At 45.6% G+C, this 25765-nt stretch overlaps 1 pseudogene; it reads right to left on the bottom strand.

Annotated features, from left to right (window-relative positions):
- LOC126982387 (prostaglandin reductase 1-like) overlaps positions 1-25765 on the bottom strand; it is a 168087-nt pseudogene that overhangs the window by 103581 nt on the left and 38741 nt on the right.

The following is a 25765-nucleotide window of genomic DNA, read 5'->3' as shown; positions in this document are numbered from 1 at the left end:
GACTATTAAATTTCACACAAGGAACTGACGTTGCCAGAAGGGAATTATTTTACCATATTGAAAACCTATAAGGCTGATCAGTCAAAATAATAACCTTAGCGTTAGAGCGTCAGGATATCCAGGGTGCCAAGATTAATTTCTGGTTAGTGTGTGTGTGTGTGTGTGTGTGTGTGTGTATATATATATATATATATATATATATATATATATATATATATATATATATATATATATATATATATATATATATATATATATATATATATATATATATTTTTACAGCAAGGGAGACAGTTCAAGGGCACACAAAAGCAAACATTAATAAAAAAAGCCGCTACTCACTGATCCAAAAAAGAATCCAAAGAGGTGGCCGAAAGATAGGTCAATTTCGGGAGGAGAAGTGTCCTGATGTTCTCCTCTTGAAAGAGTTCAAGTCGTAGGCAGGGGGAAATATAGATAAAGGAAAATTCTTTCAGAGTTTACCAGCGTGAGGGATGAAAAAATGAAGATGCTGGTTAACTCTTGCATAAGGGAAAGTATAGGGATAAGCTTGAGTCGAATGTCGAGTGCAGCGGGGCAGCGAGAGGGGGGGAGGCATGCAGTTAGCAAGTTCAAAAGAGTAGTCAGCATGAAAATATCGATAGAAAATAGAAAGAGAGGCAACATGGCGGCGGAATTTAAGAGGTAGAAACTATCAGTAAGAGGAAGGGAGTTGATGAGACGAAGAGCCTTAGACTCTACTCTGTCCAATATAGCTGTGTGAGTGGAGTCCCCCCACACGTGAGATGCATATTCCATACGAGGGCGGACAAGGCCCCTGTATATGGATAGCAACTATGCGGGAGAAAAGAACTGGCAGAGGCGATACAGAACGCCCAGCCTCGAGGAAGCTGATTTAGTAAGAGATGAGATATGAAGTTTCAGTTGAGATTTTGAGTTAAGGATAGACCGAGGATGTTTAGTGTTGAGGAAGGTGATAGCTGGGTGTTGTCAAAGAATAGGGGATAATTGTTTGGAAGATTGTGTCGAGTGGATAGGTGGAGAAACTGTGTTTTGAGGCGTTGAAGGACACCAGGTTCTTCTTGCCCCAATCGGAAATAATAGTAAGGTCTGAGGCTAAGCGTTCTGCAGCCTCCAGCCTTGAGTCGTTAAGTTCCTGAAGGGTGGGTCTTCTATTAAAGAAGTTGAATAATGCAGAGTGGAATCATCGGCGTAGGAATGGATAGGACAGTTCGTTTTGGAAAGAAGATCATCAATGGACAACAGAAAAGAGTGGGAGATAGGACAGAACCCTGTGGGACACCACTGTTAATAGATTTAGGGAAGAACAGTGACCGTCTACCACGGCAGAAATAGAGCGGTCAGAAAGGAAACTGGAGATAAAGGTACAGAGAAGGATAGAAACCGTAGGAGGGTAGTTTAGAAACAAAGATTTGTGCCAGACCCTATCAAAAGCTTTTGATATGTCCAGTGCAATAGCAAAAGTTTCACGAAGCGGCTAAGAGAGGATGACCAAGAGTCAGTTAAGAAGGCTAGGAGATCACCAGTAGAAGCCCTTGCGGAACCCATACTGGCGATCAGATAGAAGGTCAGAAGTGGAAAGGTGCTTTGAATCTTCCGGTTGAGATTGATTCAAAAGCTTTAGATGAACAAGAAAGTAAAGCAATAGGACGGTGGTTTGAGGGATTGGGCGGTCACCCTTCTTAGGTACAGGCTGAATGAAGGCATACTTCCAGCAAGAAGGAAAGGTAGATGTTGACAGGCAGAGGCGAAGAGTTTGACCAGGCAGGGTGACAGCGGAGGCACAGTTTTTAAGGACAATAGGAGGCACTCCATCAGGTCCATAAGCCTTCTGAGGATTGAGGCCAGAGAGGGCATAGAAAACATCATTTTGAAGAATCTTTATAACAGGCATAAAGGAGTCAGAGGGGGATGAGTTGGAGGAATATGCCCAGAATCGTCCAGAGTGGAGTTTTAGAAAAAGTTTGAGAGAAGAGTTCAGCCTTAGAGATAGATGAGGCGGCAGTGTTGCCGTCAGGACTGAGAGTGGAGGGAAAGATGAAGAAGTGAGGTTGGAGGAGATGTTTTGGCTAGATGCCAGAAGTCAAGGAAGAGTTAGAAAGCAAGGTTTTGACATTTTCTATTAATGAAAGAATTTTTGGTTAGTCGGAGAATAGATTTGTACGATTTCGGGCAGAAATGTAAAGTTCATAATTAGCATTAGTTTGAAGGCTCTGGTACCTTTTGTGAGCTACCTCTCTATCATTGACAGCACGAGAACAAGCGTGATTAAACCAAGGCTTTTGCGTGAGGGTAGAGAAAGAGCGAGGAATGTATGCCTCCATTCCAGAGACAATCACCTCTGTGATCGCTGAGCACACACAGAGGGTCTCTATCCTGGAAGCAATAATCATTCCACGGAAATCGGAAAAGTACATCCTCAGGTCGTCCCACGAGCTGAAGCAAAATGCCAGAAGCATCGCCTCTTCGGTGGGTCAGAGGGTGAACAGGAAGCGATAGGACAGGATGCAGAAATAAGATTGTGATCGGAGGAGCCCAGGAAGAACAGTTTGACAGAATAAGCAGAAGGGTTTGAGGTAAGGAAGAGGTCTAGAATGTTGGGCCGATCTCCAAGGCGGTCAGGAATACGTGTAGGGTGCTGGACCAACTGCTCTAGGTCGTTGAGGATAGCAAAGTTGTAGGCTTGTTCACCAGGATGGTCAGTGAAAGAGGATGAAAGCCAAAGCTGGTGGTGAACATTGAAATCTCCTAGGATGGAGATTTCAGCGAAGGAGAGTGGGTCAAGATGTGCTCCACTTTAGAATTCAAATAGTCAAAAGAATTTTACATAGTTGGTAGAGTTAGGTGAGAGATAAACAGCACAGATGTATTTAGTAATAGAATGACAGTGAAGTCTTAGCCAGATGGTGGAAAATTCAGTAGAGTCAAGGGCGTGGGCACGAGACCAGGTGCTGTTGTTGTGCACGTGGCGCAACATCCAGCTTTGGATTGAAATTGAGGATAGATATAGTAGGAGGGAACAGAGTAGTGATTGCTGTCAGTAGCCTCAGAAACCTGTGTTTCGGTGAGGAAGAGAAGGTGAGGTCTAGAGGAGGAGAGATGGTGTTCCACAGAATGAAAATTAGGCGACGACCGCGCATGGTGCAGAAATTGCGCAGAAAGAGGTGCGCGGAGGTATCAAGACACCTCTCGGGTCGGCATCCCGACGGGGAGTCCTCCCGGGGGGAATGTGTGGTCCCCCCCATAGTCGGGGACTCCGAGGCTTGGTGTATGTGCGCCATTTGAAATTTTAATTTTGGGAAAAGGTGTATATGTTGTGTGAATGTAGTGTGGTGTGGATAAGAGAGGATCTGTCTTTAGAGCATGCTGAACTACTCTCCGGTGTTGGTGAGACAATAGGGAAACAGTTAGTGAGGACATGGGAAGGGTCTTTGGAGGCTTCAGCTCCTTCTCACCTCCCATATATACCTCACCGGGAGTGGCTTCGCCCGTTCGGTAGGTGTCTTCCTATATATAGATATATATATATATATATATATATATATATATATATATATATATATATATATATATATATATATATATATATATATAGATATATAAAATGTGTGGTGTGTGTGTGGGGGGGAAGGAGGGTAGATCGAGAGAGTGCGATAATGTTGCCCGCCTATTTCGCGAGCTGATGCGCAAAAGCCCTCCCAACACCCGTCAAGGATACGGAGCCTATGGTCCACCTTTTCCTTAGAGCTTTGCACACTCTTCGCCGATACTACATCCTCACTTAGTCTGTTCCAAACCTCTATATTTCTTTGCAGGAAGCTATATTTCTTTATGTCTCTCAGGCATCTTCCCTTCCTCAGTTTTTTACTGTGTCCTCTTGTGTTCCTGGTGTTTATTCCTTCTTTAAGTAGTAGTTCCTCATTATCTACTTCTTCCATTTTGCTTAATAATTTATAAATTTGTATTAGGTCTCCCCTTTCTCTTCTTTGTTCTAGTGTGTGTGTGTGTTTGTGTGTGTGTGTGTGTGTGTGTGTTTGTGTGTTTGTGTGTTTGTGTATGTGTGTGTGTGTGTGTATTGTGTGTGTATTTACCTAGTTGTGATTCACAGGAACAGAGTTATGCTATGCTGTCTTTCCAACTACAGGTAACTCACGATTTACGCGAGTTTGGTTTACGTGTTTTTGAAATAATGCGGGGTCCAAAATCCAAATAAATGTTTAATTTACACATTTTTTCACTTATACACGATATTTTATGGAGTGGCCACCAGATGTCTCACGCAACTGGACTCACAGCGCTTGACCACACAGCTGAGCTCAGTTCTTCCTGCGCGCCACTTGAACAACAATACAGTACCCACGCCGCCACGCTACTCAACAACAACAACAACACCCTCGCTGCTGTGCTACCACGAGGGGAAGGGCAGCCAGAGGAGGAACCACGAGAGGGAGAGGAGAGTGATACAGTAGGCACTAAAGGTACAAACCTACCTCTTGTTTGATTTACATTGTTTTTGATTTACGCCACCTCTTCAAGGACCATAGCTGGGCACGATAACAGAAAACCTTATTCCCGATAACCGATAACTGATAATGAAAAACCTTAACGGCGATAACCGATATTCGTTAACTAGAGACACAAATATAGGCGATAACCGATAACCGATACCCGATATAAATCCACAATTCCGATACTAGCTAGCGATAAGTCCGATAGGCGAAAACGATACTATATTGATATTTCAGATAGAACAACATTGATGAATTCAAATTTTCATTATCTGTATTTTAGGAAACGTACAGAACCTTAAAACCACACGTTGACACGTACATATGGACGGTAATACTAGAAATGCCTGAACCGGTGTTGTGTTATTTGACGTCTCCACCGTCAAAAATTGTTTACAAACACTGGTCTCTCGTGAACGGTGCATACTCAGATCAGCAAGCCTATACCTGTACAGTCTCACAAAGCTTTTAAACCGTAATAAAGAGTTGCTGGAAGGCTGAATCAGACATATATTACCACTACCACCGTCCTCGCTGTTACTAGAATGGCATTCTGTACGAGTTGTATTTATATGTACAGAGTGTATGTCGTTCTAGAAACAGCGAGGATGGTGGCACTGTATGTTTGATTCACCTTTCCAGCAACTCTTAATGGGTTAAAAAAGCAATGTGAGACTGTACAGGTCAACACTTAATGGTCTGAGCATGCGCAGTTCACGAGAGACCAGTGTTTGTAAACAAAAGCGCCAGCTTTTGACGATGGGACACCAAATAACACAACACCGGATGCCTTCAATACCATGGCATAGTCACAAACGAATATGGAATATCAAATTTGAGGTAGTGAATAATCATTTTTGGGGCAAAGTTAAATGATTTTTCTCTATGATATATTGATTTTTGAGTAGCATAAAAAAATAACCTAGTGTTTTAATTTTCATGATCTAAGTATGAAATTTCATCACCGAAGATATTTCATACCCCGAAGATTTTTCATACAACACCGGGCCACGCATGCGCAGTAGGGAGACAACGTTTTTTCTGAGAGGCAGAAAAAAAGTAGCGATTATCGCTAGTTTGGTTACAAAAGTAACGAAGATACTGATATATATTTAAATAAGTAGCAGATGGTCGATAATCCGATTTTGTTATCAGCGATAAAGTATCGCGATAACTTATCGCGATAACGCCCAGCTATGTCAAGGACACAATACTCGCGTAAATCTAGAGTTACCTGTACTTCTATCTAATTTGGCCTTAAATGCGCTTATTGACTTAGCCTGTACCACTTCCCTCTCCGCCCATTCCAGACCCCCACACATCTCTGTGAGAAGCTGTTCTTCTTGATGTCTCTTCTACAAATTCCTTTTCTCATCAGTTTTCCATTTCCTCTTAAGTTTCTCTCTTCTCTTATCAAAAGGTCATCTCTATCCAGTTTCTCTAGACCATTCATCACCCTGTACACTGCTATTAAATCTCCTCTTTCTCTTCTAATTTCCAATGTAGGGAGGTCCAGCCTCAGCAATCTTTCTTCATAAGGCAGGTCGCTCAGACTAGGTGCCATTTTTGTTGCCGCTCTCTGTATCCTCTCCAGTTTTCTAACGTGTTTCTTAAGTGATGGCGACCAAGCCACTGATGCATATTCTAGTCTGGGGCGTATCAAGGTCACAATTAATTTCCTTGCCATGTCCTCATCAAGGTATGTGAACACTGCTCAACTTACAGTGTGCGAGAGGGTTAAGAGCGGAGCATCAAGACACATCTCCAATTGCATTTAACCTTCCCTTCTGGCCACTTGTTCTGTACTCTTTTTCCTGAAGCAGCACTTGGAATGCTTTGTTTGTTGTTTTCTGTTTTTATGCTTTGAGCTGTTTCCATTGTTGTAAAAAAATCTACATGCTGGACACCAGGGGTTGGACTCCATGCTCCAGCGGGCCAGGCAGCCTGTCTACTGGCCTGGAATAGAGGGCGGCCTTCAATACTACAGACTGATATGAAGCAAATTTTTTTTTTTTTTTAATTCAGCTTGTTGCAACAGTAGGTTATTTTGATGGGGCCTGCTGGCCAGCCCAAGCCATTCGCAGTGCAGGCAAGTGTTTGTAGTGGTGCCATCTTGTTTTGGCTCATGCTGACCCCCAAAACTCATCCACTGTAGAGTTTCCTTAGAGTCCAAGATGATATGTGGTCTTGAAGGACAGCAAGTAGGTAGTTTTAAGCCACTCGGCAAAAACTGAAAATTATCAGCTTGTAGCCGGGGGAGGAACTTGAACCTGGGTCCTTCAGGTCAGCCACTGCCACTGCCAGGTCGCAAAACTAGCAGTCACTTCCGAGCCAATTACTGACGAGGATGAGTCTTGCATCCGGAACAAGCACACGGGGAGAACAGTTTCTTAGGAACCTCTCACAAGATACTTGTTAACTCTTACATTCAGAAGTTGCACAAAACACTTTAATTATATAATATCTGTTCATAACACTGAAAAGTGAGACAGAGGCCTTCCTGTATATTTACATGTAATTATAACTGTAAATGTACTTACCTGCATGCCCAAGATGCCTAAGCCCAGACTCTTGACAGGTCGCCCATCTCTGGTACTACTTGTGTTGGCAGGCTCAGGCGATTCTCCTTGAGCATCTGAGGCGTCAGCAGCGTGTGAGTGCGCCAGCCTTCATAGTGCACCACATGTGTTCCAACAGACCATTCTGGGTTCTTGCTCTCAACGACTCTGTGGACAGAATGCAATAATAAGTACTGGTCTCCGATGAGCACAAGGAAGGTATGTACGGTCGGTCAACCTCCTCCACCGGTTTGGTGTCCACAGTCCTGATCAACCGACAGCTCAAAAAAAAAATAACAATAAAAAAATCCAGAATAATCTTGAAACAGAGAACTTGAAATTCCTGTGCAGAGCTACTTTATAAATACACCTAAAACATGTGCTGGCTGATGTTGCTGAGTCATGGCATCCCTCAGGCCACCAAACCCCAGTTTCACAGTGCTGGTGGACACCAGCTGGACTGACTGATTGAGGCACTTGACCATGGCACCACCACCAGCTTTTAAGCAATGCAGAAGCTCTTGGAGATTCAATGCCCAGAGGTGCAGCCATTCTCCCCTTTATTCAGTCAAGTGCGTGTCTCTCCATTGACAATAATGAAAGGTCCCTTGCGTTTGGTTGATGAGACAGCCACCAAACACTGTGCAACATTACACAATGGAGCAAACAAGTTGTCACGAGCTGCGTTGCCAAACAGCCCAAGTTGTTGCGAGGGGGTGTTTCTGGTAAAAATTGCCTGGAAGAGCTGAGGGATTGTGAGGGAGATGTTGTTGTTGGCAGCCATTTTTGTTGCACTCAGCTGATCAACTGTGCAGTTTGGATCACCCTTTCACCCACAGTGAGTTGTGTGGCTGACAAGTGAACTGAACCCACCCTGTTTTATTATGATACCAGTAGCTGAGCAGCCTTACAGGAATCCCCCAACCATCAATGAACATAACAAGGTGGTGAGTGCCATAATAAATATACTATCATTGGTTGGTACAGTGTTTGGTGGGAAAATGTGTCCAGAGAGATATAATAAGGACAAAATGTAGGGAAATCCCCTGCCCAATAATCAGTGTATGCTTAAAAATGTCTGAAAGGTGAGGAATTTGACAGTCAAACACGCTCCTAAATGGAGTGATCAGTGACAAACATCCACCCCTTGTGAGAGGCAGACAGACACTTGTGCTGGCTAGCCGCATGGAGCTGAGAGAGGGCTCTCACGTGAGTTGCCAGATGTAACTTTTTTCCTGATCCTCGGAGATCAGAGTGAGACAGAGGGGGTCAAGTGAATTTAGCGGTGGCAGATGACGCGTGATGATCCACACCTTCCGCCACCGCCAGCACTGGATGCTGTCACGCACAGTTTTGTAACCAATCAGACGCAATGCCAGGGATGGGTGTGCTCCCCTTCTTCAATGACTGCATTTAGCTGATCTGGGAACATTGATGCTGCTTTACTGGTAATCTTATGATTTTTAGATTTAAAATGCTTCATAAAATTTTGACACTAACAAATGTTAGCTCCAAATTGTTTTCCATCGAGTTCTTCAAGATCTTCAGTGTTCATGAAGGGTAAGCACTTTCTCATGTAAGAAGGTACTGTTCACCAGAACATTCTTTTGGACCAAAACCATGTCCTCCAACCACACATTCACAGCTTGTACTGGCTCTGAAAACCTTTTATGTTTCCCTTATCTAAAAACATGTGGAACCTGGATCCACTATTTCCATACTGGCGGCAGACTTCTTCAAGTGATGTGCTGCTTGGACTTGGATGGGTTTTCCTTTGTCTGTTTGCAGCAATATTATCACTAATAAAGCAATCAAGGGCAGCAAAGTTACTAAGTTGAAGATTATTATGCACATTATAAATCTGAGGACTTGTTCAACAATTTGAGATAAATTTAGCTTTCTCAAGGACCACCACCACACTGCAGAGCCTCAGTGAGTGGAGCTGAGACTGGCTAGCTGCTGGGTGAGAGACCAACACTGGAAAATATCTGCATTTGAATTTTCTAACTACAATGGGGCCACACAACCACCATTTTGCTAACCAGCAATAGGATATGGTGGGAAAACACCTAGTACCTGTAACATCAGTGTGGAGCTGCTCAAAGCTGGGGGTGAGGTCATGATCTGTGGGTTGCATGCGGTTTTGACTGCTGTATGGTAATCTGGTGCCATCCCTCCTGACTGGAAGAGGGGATTGGTCATCCTTGTCTGGGAAGGGAAAGGGGACTGCCAGGACTGCAACAACAACAGTGGAATTGCACAGCAAAGTGTGCCAGGCAAGGTGGTTTCCCACTTATTGCTGATGCAGATTCGCAGCCAGCTGCTGAAGCTGCAGAGACCTGAACAGTCTGGGTTCATGCCTAGTAAGTCGACAACTGGCCGTATCCTAGCGCTTCGTGTACAGTAACTGGTGGAGCGCCGACATGAGTTTCAGCAAGGGATGCTTGCAGCCCATGTCAATCTCAAGACGGTGTTTGATTCAGTGCATCACAAGGCACTCTGGGATCTCTTGTGACTCCGCAGGATTCCTGCGAGGACTACTGGTTTGCTGACTGGCCTGTATTCTGGGACTGAGAGTGCTGAGAGGTGTGGGGAGGGGTTGTCCAGCTTCCTTCCTGTGAACATGGGAGTGAGGCAGAGCTGTGTCCTTGCCCCATCACTTTTCAATACTTGTATGGACTGGGTACTGGGCAGAGTTGTGGACCAGAGTCATTGTAGGGCATCCACTGGCAATACCAGGGTCACTGACCTTGTTTTTGCCAATGATGCAGTAATCCTGGCAGAGTCACTGGAGGTTTTGGTGATGGCTCTCGAGGCACTGCACGAGGAGGCGAAGCCCTTGGGACTTCAGGTCTCCTGGGCCAAGACCAAGGTACAGGTGTTTGGAGGTTTGCTAGATGAAACAGTAGTCTGTTCATGCATGTAATGAGGACATTGATATCTTGGAAAATTTCACATACCTTGGTAGTGTAATTCAGAACAATGGTGGGTCTTGCCAGAGAATCTTACGGCAGATTGGCTTGGCCTACTGTACGTGGCATTGTTGATACCTGTGTAGGACAAAGATATGGATCTTCAAGTCACTTGTGCTTCCTGTCTTACTCCATGACTGTGAGACATGGACACTAAACAGGAACTTGGAGAGGCGGATTGATGCATTTTTAAATAAGTGTCTTCGCATAATTACAGGATATCAGTGGAATGATGACTCCTCTGTGAGACTAATTCGACATATACTACCTGCATAGTCCATCCACGCAAACTCCAGCTATACGGACACGTGGCAAATAACCCAGATGTCCCTGGTCATCAGGTTAATTCTCTAGAAGATAATCCCAAGTGGACGGGGGCCAAGGGGACGCCAACAGAGTTCGTAGCTTGAGCAAGTCGACAGATCCTGCCAGGAGGTACTGAACCCTAGATTAGTGTCCCTCCAGATAGTCATGAGCCACTGTCCCTGTATGCAGTCACATACAAGCTTTTGGAAATTAATACAAAAATCTGTCATTTAGATTTTATTACAACTATTTCTATAATAAACTGCTATCATTCAAAAAATTGTTTAATTTTATTTAACCCTTAAAGTGCGGGTGTCGACAATAGTTGACAGCTGGTGCCTGGCCTCAAACCGCGGGTGTCAACAATAGTTGACAGCTGGTGCCTGGCCTCAAACCGCGGGTGTCAACAATAGTTGACAGCTGGTGCCTGGCCTCAAACCGCTGGTGTCAACAATAGTTGACAGCTGGTGCCTGGCCTCAAACCGCGGTGTCAACAATAGTTTACAGCTGGTGCCTGTCATCAAACAGCGTTAGTCAACAATAGTTGACAGCTGGTGCCTGGCCTCAAACCGCGGGTGTCAACAATAGTTGACAGCTGGTGCCTGGCCTCAAACCGCGGGTGTCAACAATAGTTGACAGCTGGTGCCTGGCCTCAAACCGCGGGTGTCAACAATAGTTGACAGCTGGTGCCTGGCCTCAAACCGCGGGTGTCAACAATAGTTGACAGCTGGTGCCTGGCCTCAAACCGCGGGTGTCGACAATAGTTGACAGCTGGTGCCTGGCCTCAAACCGCGGGTGTCAACAATAGTTGACAGCTGGTGCCTGGCCTCAAACCGCGGGTGTCAACAATAGTCAACAGCTGGTGCCTGGCCTCAAACCGCGGGTGTTGACAATAGTCAACAGCTGGTGCCTGGCCTCAAACCGCGGGTGTCAACCATAGTTGACAGCTGGTGCCTGGCCTCATACCGCGGGTGTCAACAATAGTTGACAGCTGGTGCCTGGCCTCAAACCGCGGGTGTCGACAATAGTTGACAGCTGGTGCCTGGCCTCAAACCGCGGGTGTCAACAATAGTTGACAGCTGGTGCCTGGCCTCAAACCGCGGGTGTCAACAATAGTCGACAGCTGGTGCCTGGCCTCAAACCGCGGGTGTCAACAATAGTCAACAGCTGGTGCCTGGCCTCAAACCGCGGGTGTCATCAATAGTTGACAGCTGGTGCCTGGCCTCAAACCGCGGGTGTCAACAATAGTCAACAGCTGGTGCCTGGCCTCAAACCGCGGGTGTCAACAATAGTTGACAGCTGGTGCCTGGCCTCAAACCGCGGGTGTCAACAATAGTCAACAGCTGGTGCCTGGCCTCAAACCGCGGGTGTCAACAATAGTCAACAGCTGGTGCCTGGCCTCAAACCGCGGGTGTCAACAATAGTCAACAGCTGGTGCCTGGCCTCAAACCGCGGGTGTTGACAATAGTCAACAGCTGGTGCCTGGGCTCAAACCGTGGGTGTTGACAATAGTCAACGGCTGGTGCCTGGGCTCAAACCACGGGTGTTGACAATAGTCAACGGCTGGTGCCTGGGCTCAAACCACGGGTGTTGACAATAGTCAACGGCTGGTGCCTGGGCTCAAACCACGGGTGTTGACAATAGTCAACGGCTGGTGCCTGGGCTCAAACCGTGGGTGTTGACAATAGTCAACAAGGCATTTTTTGACTTGGCTCACTGTCAAATTTAATTTGTTTATGCTGGAGTAAGCATAACATTTTCTTTCAAACAATACCCAACCATGCTGCCTTGACTAATTATTGGTCACTGTATGCCTTGTGTAAGCTTTGAAATGATGTCCGCTAGACATCCCACCTCTTCTCACCTTCCAGTGAATTTCATCCACAAGATGGATGCCCTTTGACCTCAATACCCATCAAGGGCATCAACAAGGTCTGGAAGTTGTTTTTTTGGGTGTGGTTCACATAAACTGTATAAAAGTTAAGCTTTTTATTACTAAATCATAAAAGGGAAGTCCACTCGGGGTGGAAAACTGCCTATAAAAATGTGCTCTCAGTGATCCTATTTCAATATTCCGTATTCACTTTACCAAAAGTCATATAGTCTTCAACTTAACGTCAAAAAACAGTTAAGGGTATGTACTTTACAGTGGTACTCCATTCAGTTACCTGAGTTAAGTAGGAGTAAAGGTATGAAAGGTTGAAGTGAGGTATGTTTTTGCCTGAATGTGCCCGTGTGGGAGGACAGGCACAGCAAAATAAGCCTGTGCTTTAACCCTTTCCTTGCGTGCGGTGCGGACGCGACTATCCCCTCAGGCGTAGTCGAGCAGCCCAATGGGGGGTCTCTTTTAACCTCTGTATCTCAAAAACTATTCATCACTGCTAAAAACCAAAGACACCATTGAAAAGAGGAGGTCCAGATCTATAGGAATCGGTTATGTATGCCTCTCTTGCAAACGTACATGCACATTCAGGGAGTGCTGAATGTTAACACTTACGTCGGTGCGTGCGGGATGATCAGCCGTATTGAGGGAACTACGGACATCTTTCCTTCAGATTCTGGCAAGGGAGTATTGCCAACTGCAATATTTACAACTATTTGGTCAAAGAATCAGTCAGGTGAAAGGTGAAGCTATGCAAAAATGCCGCTATATTGGGCAAGAACATCCACCAGTTACTCGTCCGTAGATTTGCCACACTGGGCTGATATGATTTTCCATCAAATTTAGTGAAGTATCCACTCAATTGGCGATCCTGTGTTGTGAGAATTAGTGTTGGGACACTCTCATATGCGGGAGATTTGATTGTGGATGGAGCTCGCAGCGAGCGTTTAGCGCCACCAGAAAATACGCCTAACGCTCGCTGCGAGCGTTTAGCAATGAAAGGGTTAAGGGTTAATGAAAATTAGCTAAACACACACACACACACACACACACACACACAAGAAAAAAACTGAATGCAACTGTAAAAAGTGTTAAAAAAGAAAGTTCTTAGGACGCTTGGTAGGCCAGGTGTGCTGGTAGAGTCCCGTCCTACCCCTTGTGGAGCCAATACTTCCCCAGGGTGGCCCAGCCCCCCAGGCCTTACTGACCACGGGTTGGTGTGGACCAGGCTGGCAAAGATTGAGGATATTTTGGTTATGAAAGAAGGTAAAAAAAAATCTTGAATCTCCTCTAGCTCATTGCTGCTTGCTGGGCAGGGCACATAAATGATAAACATGATGACATCTCTTGGTTGGGGAGCTATGGGGACTAGGTTGGGGGCTTCCCACAGTGGAGGGGCTGGATTTGGGGTTAATTGGGGATGGAGATTGGGTTGGTGAAAAGCTGTGGAGTCTTTTTCCTGGTGTGGAGGTTATGGCTGGGTTGAAACCTTCCTCACCCTCAGGGTCACTGTTGGTCACTCCTTCCTCTTTCCTCGCTCTTGTTCTACTTTAGAAATACACTTATCGACAGCCTTAGGCCTATATACACACATACACAGGCCTAGAGGTTCAGTCACATGGCTAGTTGTGATGGATACTTGTTTTTTGTTTTTTGAGTTCAGAAAACAATGAAGTTTGCACATAAAGCCAAGTCCTTTACCTCATGTGCACACATACACCTTAATTGTTTATTTCTAATTGTTATTATTTGTTGTATCACCATCATTTTCAATTGTAATATTAAAAGATTTAGTATCATAATTGCTTTTACAAAAAATGTACAGTAGAACCTCGTTTATCTGGCATCCAAAACAAGGGCGCCCTCAAAACAATGACAGTGATCTAATCTGCTGTTGCTTGCGCCAGGGCTGCCAAAGCAGAGTTGGCAACTATGCGGCATCGCCAGTACACCCGACGCGTTTACCTGCCGTAGACCAGTGTGTTGTGCCGCAGCAAGGAGACCTGCCTTTCACCGTTAGTACTGGACCACCGGGCCTGTTATTCAGTAGTAACATGCCTAAGGTTACCGAGAGGAGGAAGTGCAAGGTGCTTACCTTGAAGGACAAGTTGGAGATCTGCCAGACTTGAGAAACACAAGTGGCTGTTCATCCTCCACTACCTAGACTGTACTGGCATCTTTATATAAAGTATTCAGTACTTGGTGTTTGGTAGGATAGAATGCATTTACTTTATCAGCAATTCTAAAGGAGTAATAGGAGTTTTGGCAATTCTATTGAAGTGAATCTCAAAACAACGGTAAAACAGGTTACCCAGCACAAGCTTCCCCCCGTTTGTACCTGATAAAAAAGGTTTTACAGTACTAGAAAACTGGTGTTTTTTGCATTCTCCGGGGGTAGCCCTTAGATTTTTGTGCGACCTTTAGGGGTTAAATCACCAGAGCAGGCAACCTCATAGTAAGCCAATAGGCTTTCTGTTGACAGCATTTCCATGTTTCCATGCAGTGTCCTCTTCCCCCTGCCCCCCATAATGACACCAGGGAGTGTGATTTTTTTTCTTTTAACATTACAATATGTCTGAAAGCCAACATAAAAAAATATAAATACTGATCAAATGCATCCTTAATTAAGTACCCCTATTCACTGTCCCTGTATACGATAATCATTTCCAGAAAAAAAAAGCCTGCCCTGGAGCGAGAGAATCCCACCCCTCACATGCAGATCACACTAGAGACAGAGGAGTTGCAGGTGGTGAGAGCTGGTACTGCCAGGATTCTCCTGCACACTTCATAGGTCTACCGCCTGTGACTATAATCACAAGGGACAGTGATCTAGGGTTAAGATGAGGAGAGGGCTGGCATGGAGGCTTGTCCAGAGGGACCCCTGTGGGCACGCAACAATTTTTTAAAACTTTTTGGAAAAAGTCAAATATTTTTTAAAACTCCCGGATACGGGCAAGGTCGGATATGGTGCACCTGGATAACTGAGGGTTTACTGTACATAAATTTTGTAGGATAGAGGCATCTGGCAACTGAGAGAGGAAGAGAGGCAACGCTGAACTCCCGCCAACGCCAGTCGCCCAGCCGCCTCATTACGGTAATAACGTGTGGCCCTTGTAAGGATATACACACTCAGTAAACGCCACATCAGGACTCCTGCCTTTACCTTCTATCCTTCATGGCATAGTGAGGGAGCTCAGTCACACAACTACGCCTACAATGTCGTCAACACGCCGCCCAGGAGTCCCCACACCTCGAGGGAACACAGTCAGGGCAACACGACGCCCTGCCCTCCCTGTGACAGGGCCTGATCTGACCGGCATACTGAGCGGCATAGCGTCTCTGATGACACGCCAGTCACCTAGCAACAGACCTCCTGCTGCTACCCCAGAGAAGTGCAGGATGGAAATGACGGCTACAGGATTCTGAATGTGACGCCGCTCAGTGGAGACGTGGCTGCGTCTGGCTGCATAGCCTAACAAGGAGGCTGTGCTCCACATCCAGCTGCTCTGTGTCCCTGCCCTCCAATGCGCCCCGGACATGAGGTTCAATACAGAACAGTGGGAGGCTTTGGGGCCCAAGGAAGCGCTGGACGCCATCGGTAAACTTGTGCTGCAGACGGCGAACCAAGCCGTGAGGTGGTCGGAGTTTTTTACCGCATGCCAGGCCTCAGGTGAGTCAGTGGGAGTGTACATGACTCGGTGCACCCAAGAGGCAGTGGATTGTGGCTTCCAGTGCCACGACTGCTGCAGTGACCTGTCTGAGTACATGCTAATGCAGAAAGTGATCGTGGGCCTGCACGACTCCGCCCTAAAACAGGAAGTGTTCAGCCGGTGTGACTCCTTCAAGGATGCAGACAGCCTATGCAGCTTTTGTTCCACCTTTGAGGCGGCCCAGCATGACGTGGCAAAATTCACGCGGGAAAGGGCGGTGGCGGGAGCTGACGTCACTGCCGATGACGTCACTGAGGGGGAGCCTCTGGTTGCCGCCTCGCGCCAACCAGCACGCCCCGCCAAGCATGGTTGTCGCAATCCCCCCACCGACAACCAACCCAACACAGTGGCCAGGCAGTGCTATAATTGTGGCGAGAGGCACAGCGCAGACAAAACGACGTGCCCGGCGTACACTTGCAGGTGTGGAGCGTGTGGCACGCGGGGCCATTTCAAGAAGATGTGCAGGTCAGCCAGGACACAGGAGGCAGGTAAACTGGTGAGCGGTATTACCGTCGACGTGACGACCCTGAGCCCCGAGCCTGTCCTACAGGTGGTGGTGGGGCCACAGACGAGTGAAGTGACGCGGAAAGTGACGGCTGTAGCTGACACGGGGGCACAGGTGTGTGTCGCCGGCCCCACCCTGATGGCGTCGCTAGGTCTCAAGCCTGCACAGTTACAGCATCGAGCTAGCATCCAAGACCTGGCGAAAATCCCCCTCACCAGCCTTGGTGCGGCACTGTGCCGCATCAGCCTCTCTGGACGCTCCATCGTTCAAGAGGTATACTTCAGAAAGTCCGTGGAGCGTATGTACCTGTCATCCACTACCTGCAAAGAACTTGGCCTCGTCCACGCAGACTTTCCCCAACCATCACCACTGGACGCCGGGGCGGGGCTGGTAGGTGACGACGTTGACGGCGACATTCCGGCAAGACCCACCTCCATGCCTCTTCAGCCTCTCAAAGAAAATGTAGCACGTCTCGAGGAGTGACTCTTGCGACAGTTCTCGTCCTCAACTTTCAACACTGACACACATATCGCATCCACCTCAAGGAAGGCGTGTGACCCCACACTTGCCACACACCAGCCTCCATCCCCAAGCACTGGGCAAATGAAGTAAAACAACAACTCGACGACGACGTCAAGAGAGGGGTAGTTCGTCCGGTGCTGGCGGGGGAGGCTACTGAATGGTGTGCTCGGATGGTTGTGGTCGCCAAGAAATCAGGGAAGCCCAGGAGGACAGTCGACTTCCAGAAACTGAACTCCTGCTGCCTATGGGAGACGCACCACACCCCGGCCCCCTTCAACATGGTGTCTGATGTACCCCCGCACTCCTATAAGACTGTGGTCAACGTGTACTGGGGGTTTCATCAGCTAGAGGAGGAGAGCAGACACCTGACGACTTTCATCACACCATGGGGGCGGTACCAATACTGCCGCACACCTATGGGGCATTGTCCTGCAACCAATGCTACACTAAGAGGTTTGATGATGCCGTGGCTGACTTCCCTCGCAAGCATAAGTGTGTTGATGACAAGCTCCTTCACGACTCCGGCACCGAGGGGCCTTCTGGCACACATATAACTTCCTGGAACTGTGTGCTAAGAAAGGTATCACCCTCAAACCACACAAGTTCAGATTTTGCCGCCGTGAAGTGGAGTTCGTGACCTTCCACCTTGGATGGGAGGAGTAACGGCCGACAGAGGTCAGACTGGCAGCCATCCAAAACTTTGCCATGCCGGCACAGCCCACATCACGGACGGGAGGTCTTGGTTCGGTTTTGTTAACCAACTGGCGCCATTCCTGGCCACTGCCCCCGTAATGTTGCCCTTCAGGGACCTCCTCAAGAAGCATGCAGGGAACAAGGTCTGCTGGGATGAGCAACTCCAGCTGAAGTTAAGGCAGGCCAAGGAAACCATCTGCCAGCTGGCCAAGGACGGGCTGTCTTACTACGTCCGAACCAGACCCACGGCCGTCATCACCGATTGGAGTAAGGAGGGGATCGGATTCGTGGTTCTCCAACAGTACTGCTCCTGCAGGTCTGCTGATGCTCCGTTCTGCTGCAAAGGAGGGTGGCACCTGGCTCTCTGTGGCAGCCACCACCTCACCGCAGCAGAGGCGGGATACGCTCCCATCGAAGGGGAGGCCCTTGCGGTGGCCTGGTTCCTCCGCAAGGCACGACTCTTCCTGCTGGGGTGACCTAACTTAGTGCTGGTAACCAACCACCACCCGCTAGTGGGATTGTTGGGTAACAGGGCTCTCACGGACATCATAAATCCGCGCCTGTTCCGCCTGAAGGAGCAAACCCTGCAGCATCGGTTCACCGTCCGTTACTTTCCCGGTAAGAAGAACTGCGCTGCAGACTTTCTGTCCAGATATCCATCTATGAAGACACCGCCAGACGTGACAGACGAGGAACAGGACGAGGAGCTAGCGGCTGCTATGGCTGCATCCGTGGTGGCAGCCCTAGACCTCAGCGACAGCCTCACCCTTTATGAGGACATGGTGCTCCAGGCGTCACAGGACGACCCCATTTACCAGCTGCTGTTAGCCAAGGTACTGGCAGGTGACTGGCATCCCAAGAGAGCTCAGGAACTGACATGTCTCAAGCCGTACTATGGTGTTAGAGACAGGCTGGGCACATCACGAGGCCTGGTGACGTATGCCTACGACCAGAACCACCTGCGCCTCCACGCAGGTCATCAAGGCATTGACTCCATGTTGAGGAGGGTGCGACAAACTGTGTACTGGCCCGGCATCAAGGGAGATCTTCGTCACCACCGCTCCTCCTGCGAAACCTGCAACACCCATGCGCCGTCTCAGCCCCCAGAGCCTCTACTACTCACACCACCTCCTCGCTACCCCTTCCAGCAGACAGTAGCTGACATAGGTCAGCTGGAGGGGCACCACTACTTAGTGTACGCAGGCCGGCTGACGGGGTGGTTGGAGGTGTAGCACTCAGCAGAGGGCACGGCCTTGAGTGGGATCAGAGACCAACTGCAGCAGTATTTCTGCTGCTGGAGTGCTCCTGAACAGCTCTCCATGGATGGAGGAACCAACCTGGGGAGTGAGGACATGAGGGCATTCTTCAGGAAATGGGGAGTGAGCACACGAGTGTCTTCAGCCCATTACCCACAGTCAAACGGCAGGGCGGAGGCGGCGGTAAAGACAGCTCTCAAGCTGTCTTTCATCAACATTAAAATGTTATTCCTCAACCTTCCTATGCTTGCTGGTTTCCATAAATGTTACCTCTGTGGAACTTTATGAAGCCTTACTTTTGGATCCAGATACACACAGTCCACCTCTTTCCTGTAACATGTCAATTTCTCTTGTATAGAAAGAGTGTGTTTGTGTGTACGTAAGTAAAGGTTTGTTGCCAACATATTTAAGACAAAGTTTTGTAAATATAAAACTCTAAATACATTAGCTACGGTCCTTTGAGCTGAAGCTCCATGATGGACATTGTAATTAATATTTTTGAGGGTGTAGAAAAAAAAAAAAATGTTTTATACCTAATGAAAGTTATTTGCATGATATGATAACATGACCCCAAACTGAAGACATTAAAGAAACAATTGGAATAACAATACAGATAACAATTACATAAAATAGCAATAGTACAGTACTAATGAAAATAGCAATAATAACTATAATAATAAATAAAAAAAATAGTAATCATTACAATAATAATATTGCTAATTATCACAATAATAATAATAGCAATAATAATAATAACAATAATAACAACAATAATAATAATAATAATAATAATAATAATAATAATAATAACAACAATAATAATAATAATAAGTAATAATAATAATACTAAAAATAATAAAAACATTAAATAACAGTAATGAAAGTAATAATAATAATAATAATAGCACTAATGATAACACCATTACAACCAATAATAATAATAATAATAATAATTATAATAATAACAATGACAATAATAATAATAATAATAATAATAATAATAATAATAATAATAATAATAATAATAATAATAGCCTAACATTAATGGTGATAGTACTACTAATAATGATAATAACTAAGATATTTTGCTGATAAATATGTTTTAACTTGATGTTCACATCTGGATATGTTGGCAGCAGTGAGCAGAGCTTTCTCATCAGGAGGCAGTCTACTGAACAGCCTCGGACCAAACCTTACTGCGCTGTTTTTGAATACTGTTGTTCTGAAGACTGGACATATATGGTTACTATTGTTGATCTGAGTATGAGTAACATGTTCTACAAATCTGAATATTGTATTTTGTCCTTGACTTTTGAATATCACAATAATGTAAAAAAATATGTAATGAGTGAAATTTTAGAATATTTACTTCAGAAAATATCTGGGCTGTTGAATCAAGCTTTTAATGAGAAATATGCACCAAAATATTTTTTTGTGCTATAGTTAATCATTAAAAATGAGGGCTGGGTGCATGCCCATAGAGAAAAACAATATATGAGGTGAGGGTAGCACAGAGATGCTGATCATTGCCTCTGTGTGTGTATTTACCTGGTTGTATTTACCTAGTTGTGACTTAAGGGAAAAGAGGTACGCTCGCGCTGTCCCGTCTCCATATCCTCTCTTATCCAACTTTTCCTTAAAATCATGAATGTTTCTTGCACAAACCACCTCCTCCTCCAGTCCATTCCACACCTCAATGCTTCTGTTTGGGAAGCTAAACTTTTTCACATCTCGCCTACACGTGGTTGCCCTCAACTTCTTTCATGTCCTCTCATTTCTCTCTTGCTCCACACACACAGGTCCTCTCTGTCCAGATTCTCCACCCTGCTCGCCACTCTGCACACCGCTATCAGGTCTCCTCTCTCTCTTCTTCTCTCCAGGGTTGTGAGCCCCATGCTATTGAGTCTCCCATTGTAAGTCCGATCCCTAAGTTCCGGTACCATCTTAGTTGCCATTCTCTGTACTCTTTCCAGCTTTCTTATGTTCTTTTCGTGAGGTGACCAGACCACTGCTGCATACTCCAACCTTGGCCTTATCATTGTAACTATTATTTTCTTCATCATCTCTTCGTCCAAATACACAAATGCCGTCCTTATGTTCCTCAGCAAATTCATAGTTTGTCCCGTTATCCTGTTGATGTGTTTGTCCAGTGACATGTTCTCTGAGACAGTCACTCCCAAATCTTTTTCTTCCACTCCTCTGCATATTATCTCACTTCCCATCTTATAATCATATTCACATCTTCTACCACTCCTACCAAACTCTATTTTTTTACATTTCCCAAGGTTGAATTCCACCTGCCATGTACCACTCCACTCCCATATTTTGTCCAGGTCCCTCTGCAATGCCTCACAGTCTTTCACATCACTGACTCGTCTCAATAGCTTTGCATCATCTGCAAACAAACTCACATAGCTGGTCACTCCATCCACCATATCATTTATATATACAGCAAACATTATTGGTGCCAGCACCGAACCTTGTGGGACCCCACTCCTCACTGGGCACCAGTTGGAAACCCTGCCCTTGATTACTGTCCTCATTTCCCTGTTAGTTAGGAGGTCCTCCAGCCACTTAATAAGTCCATCACCCACTCCACCCCTATTTTTAATTTTCCAAATTAGTCTTCTGTGTGGTACTTTGTCGAATGCCTTGTTCAAATCCAGGTACAGTCGCGATATGAAGTGATGTCGCCGCTCTCAAAATGTTTCGTACGGGAGCATTTGAAGGTAACGGAAGTGATGTGTATTTATTATTTATGTTATAATGTTCCCTTTTAATGATAATCTATAATACTTTGTGATGTAAAACACAGTAAAATAACATAGTAGTACCTGAATTACAATTATACATTCATTTGTTTTAAAAAATGCGACTGCGAATGTCATGTGTTGTCTTCAGTGCTGAAGACAACCTTGAAATGATTTAGTTCACGTCGTGTGCTTATCTTTGCAAAACAGTTGTTATACATATATACATATATTCTTGGTCATACCATGAACTGTCTTCTGCAGTTATTAATACACACGCACAGTATGACATGAAGGGAATGGACAGTTACTGGCATTACTTTGCGTTTTATTGATCAAGAAACGATCAAATAATGTTTCACATTAAACACCTTTTATTCACTATGATGGCTTCTTATCATAAGCATGGCCACTGAAATATATAGCAACATTGCTCAGTAACAATGATGAATGAAGAATGCCTTCATAGGTAGGGTTGCCATATCTGAACTATCAAAATTCCGGACGCCTCTACGAACACTGGACCACAGCCTAATGTTTGGCAACGCTGCGATTACCCGCACCACGACCACCACCTCCATTTCAAAGCCATATATTCTTATTTCCCCACCTTCCTCGATTATTCTATGGCACTTATAAGCTGTGGACATGTTCCACTGATCACCTCCAAGCATTAGAAGTCTACATGAAGCTTTTGTCATCATTATATTGACCAAGAAAGGCAATGATGTTTGCGATCGGCGGCAAAGAGTGAATTACAAAACACGAATATTCTGAAGCTATATATTCTTATTTTTCCATCTCCGACTATCCCTCGGTAGTTATAGGCTGTGGGCATCTTCCCTTGATCACTATCATGCATTACAAGTCCACGGAAAGCTTCTGTTATCGTTATGTTGACCACAAAAGGCAAAGAGTGAGTCAGGGCTGAATAATAGGTATGGTGCGCGGGCGATGACGTCATCATCAAACGAGAGTATAAATTAAATCAATTACGCCATCCTAGTTTAGGATATCGACTAATGATGCATGTCCTATATATTGTGCATATGTTAGATTTATTGTTGTCAACAATGATCATGAAAAGATAATTTTACTTTCTGTTTGAGTAATATGTCGATATTTGGACTTCATTTGACTCTTTCCTTGGTGAACGAAAACACTTTGTGTCAAAATATTTCGACAAGTCTTCGTAAGACATCATTGATATGTGCTCTTGAAAATATATAATGATACCTGAGTGATCGAAAATAAACATACACGGCGACATCACTTCATATCGCGACTGTACACTCCATCCCCCCAGCCTTCTCTCTCTTGTATTAAATCTGTCACCCTTGAGTAATAAAATAACAAGTTGGTGACACAAGATCTCCCTCTCCTGAATCCAAACTGGCAATCCGAGATAATTCTCTCCCTTTCTAAAAAATCCGACCACCTGTTTTTAACTAGCCTCTCACATATCTTTGCAACCACACTAGTGAGTGATGCCGGTCTGTAATTTAATGGGTCCTCTCTTTTTCCTCCTCTATATATTGGTACTATGTTTGCTCTCTTCCAATCTTGTGGTACCCTTCCTTCACTCAGGGAGGCGCTCATTATGGAGTGCAGTTTCTCTGCAAGTTGCTCACTACATTCTTTCAGGATCCACCCTGATACTCCATCCGGCCCTGTCGCCTTTCTTACATCCAGCTTGTTCAAGCTTTCCTTGACCTCCTGCACCGTTAACTGTATCTCCGGCATAACCCTTCCTCTTTCCTGGCCCGGTGGTTGTACGAATTCGTCTTCCTTTGTGAAAACTCTATGAAAGCTGTTGTTCATCACTTCTGCCATCTCTGCTGGGTCTTCATATGTAGTTCCATCCATTTTCAGTTTATCGATTGTTTCTCTGTTCTTTAATTTGCCGTTCACATGTCTTTAAAATAATTCAGGTTGGTCTTTGCATTTGTCCATTATATCTTTTCCATATTTCCGTTTTTCTTCTCTTCTAATCTTTGTGTATTCATTCCTTGCTTGTTTGAAATTGTTCCACACGTTGATTCTTCCTCGTCTCCTCCATCCCTTCCAGGCCTCCTCCTTTCTTTTTCCAGCTGCCTCCCATCTTTTGTTAACCACTCCTTTTTACCAACATCCTTTATGGGTACCTTAGGGACATATCTATTCTCGGCTTCTTTGTACAGCTTTAAAAGCTCCTCCCACTTGTCTTGTGTACTCCTGGCTTTGTACGGCCCACTCCAATTTGCATTCTCAAAAAAAGTTCTCATATTGACAAAGTCTGCCTTAGAGTAGTTTCTTCTCCCTATTTTGTGATCCTCTTTTTGGTCAATCCTTCTCTTTTCTTTTACTTCAAATTCCACAATTGCATGGTCACTCTTAGCTATTGGGCAGTCTATTTTAATATTTTCTATTACTTCCGGTTCCTTGCTAAAAACCAGGTCTAATCTTGATGCCTCTCCTTCTTTCCTGAATCCAGTATGTTCCTTAATCCATTGCGTCAGCACATGTTCCATTGCCAGCTGCAGGAGTCTTCCTCCCCACGACTCTTCTGTTCCCTGCGTCTGCCAATCCTCCCATTCTACCTCTTTGCAATTAAAATCACCCATTAAAATTAATCTCTCACCCTCTCTCAACACTCCATCCAGGCAACTCACTGTGTCTGGTATCATTTGTTCATATTCTCGGGCCTTCCGTGCATTGGCTCTTGGTGGCACATACCCTACTACATGCTGCCTCCTTCTTCCTTCAGCACCCACAGTTTCCACTTTCAGTACCTCTGCCAGGCCTTCACCCTCAGTCACCTCCTCCACCCTAATGCCTTTCTTTACCATCAACATCACACCTCCCTGTTTTCTCTTTCTGTCTCTCCTCCACATATTGTCTGCACCTTCTCCAATCCCCACCACCTCAATTGGGTCACACAACTTGGTTTCCGTCAGCCCCACAATATCAGGTTCTTTTTTAATGACGATATTTTCTATTCTCTTTTTCCTATTACTCGCTCGGTCCCACACGTCCTCTGCGTGTATCGAAACACATGAGAAATTAATCACAACAAGGAGAGGGTATTCCCCGGCTGCCTGGGCTTGAACCCACGACCAGCGTGACGGGAGAGCCACTCCTTACCGAGTCGGCCAGAGAGGTACCCCACTGGCTAAATGGGTTATGGGAGGCTCGTTCATCAGGCCATCATCACACTACACTTTGTCTCTCAAATAGTCGTTTAACTCTATCCACGATGACACTATTCCATTGATATTCGTATATGACACTTTCTATCCTTCCTCCTTTCCTGTTAGATTTTTTATCTCCCTTCTCTCGTCACCATGAACCACTTCATCACTTTCATATCCATTACCATGTGTGTGTGTGTGTGTGTGTGTGTAATCACCACGGCCTGATCGCGAGTTGGACTTATAATCGCCAGCAGGTACCCTTCCGATGTGAGCAAGTGCTCTTTATCGTCGATCTCTGGGTACTGCCAGGACCTCACACACCACACACCCCATCCCCCTTTCTCAAGGGGGGGCAGTAACCACTCCTAGTCAACGGAAAGAATCCGGCCTGAGTGGGCTCGAACCACCGCCCTGTCAGACCGTGAAGCCTGGCAGCGCAGCACTCTACCAGTTGCGCTACGGAGTGGTGGTGGTGTGTGTGTGTGTGTGTGTGTGTGTGTGTGTGTGTGTGTGTGTGTGTGTAACAAAAATGGGAATGAGAGAGAGAGAGAGAGAGAGAGAGAGAGAGAGATTTACATAGAAAATCAAACCACACAGACCCCATGGTACAGACTAGGTGGTCTGTCCTAAAACCTAAGTGATTCTACATTAATCAGAAGGCTCCAAGGAAGTGACGGTTGAGCTTGTTTTTAAAGGAGTCAATCGTGTTACACTGGACCACTGATGGTGGGAGCTTATTCCATTCTCGCACTACAACGTTGGTGAAGAAAAATTTGGTGCAGTCTGAATTTACTTGTCTACATTTGAGTTTTATGCGATTGTTCCTCGTTCGCAAAGTGTCATCGATCATAAACAATGTTGATCTGTCAACATTCGTGAAACCATTAAGTATTTTAAAACATTCGATCA

This window comes from Eriocheir sinensis, chromosome 50 (genome assembly GCF_024679095.1).
Source record: "Eriocheir sinensis breed Jianghai 21 chromosome 50, ASM2467909v1, whole genome shotgun sequence".
NCBI lineage: Eukaryota > Metazoa > Arthropoda > Malacostraca > Decapoda > Varunidae > Eriocheir > Eriocheir sinensis.
The sequence above is the reverse complement of the archived record's forward strand: the minus strand, read 5'-3'. Positions and strand labels throughout refer to the sequence as shown.